Genomic DNA, 732 nt, shown 5'->3' with positions numbered 1-732 from the left:
ACGTCACGGGGGGAGGGGGTGCTCAGGGGGTGTGGGGGGGTGTCACACCCCCCAGCTGGGCTGGGGTCCCTGCCCTGGGGCTGGTAGGGAGGGGAGCACCCCTGGTACTCCTGGTTGACACCACGGTGGGGGCTGGTCCTGGGTGTAAAAACCACCCACCCACTATGGAGAACTTGGTTGTGCTTGTGCAAACCTGTGCTGGGGGGGGGACACCCCCCCCCACCTCCTGCACCAGCCTTCCCAGCCCCCCAAATGCTGCATTATTCATCACAAATAGATTAAAATACTAAATAAAACCAGGGGAGGCTCTCGGTGCCCTGAGCACAGCAGGTCTGGTGCTGGGGAGAGGTGGAGGGGGGGGAAAAAAATCCCCCCCCCAAGGGGAACAGGGCTGAGGAGCCCATCCCCGGGGTGTTTGGGCTTCACCTCCTTGTTTGACCCCACGCAGGATAATAAAACAAATTCCCTTGCTCCTACCTGGAATTTCTCACCCTCCAGTTGGGCCTCCCCAGCACTGAGGGAGGAGGGACACCCCGTTTTTGGGGCCTGTCAGGAGGAATCAGCTGCATCTTATATACTGGGGGTGGGGTTGTGTGTGTGTTAGGGTGGTTTTTTTATTTATTTATTATGATTATTAATTTATTTCTTGTGATTGCATCTAATTTCTCACACAAATTGAACCCAACGTCCAGATGAGAAATGGAAATGGGAAGTGCTCCACGGCAGTGAAAC

This window comes from Chaetura pelagica, unplaced genomic scaffold (genome assembly GCF_000747805.2).
Source record: "Chaetura pelagica isolate M959 unplaced genomic scaffold, ChaPel_1.0 scaffold576, whole genome shotgun sequence".
Lineage (NCBI taxonomy): Eukaryota > Metazoa > Chordata > Aves > Apodiformes > Apodidae > Chaetura > Chaetura pelagica.
The sequence above is the reverse complement of the archived record's forward strand: the minus strand, read 5'-3'. Positions refer to the sequence as shown.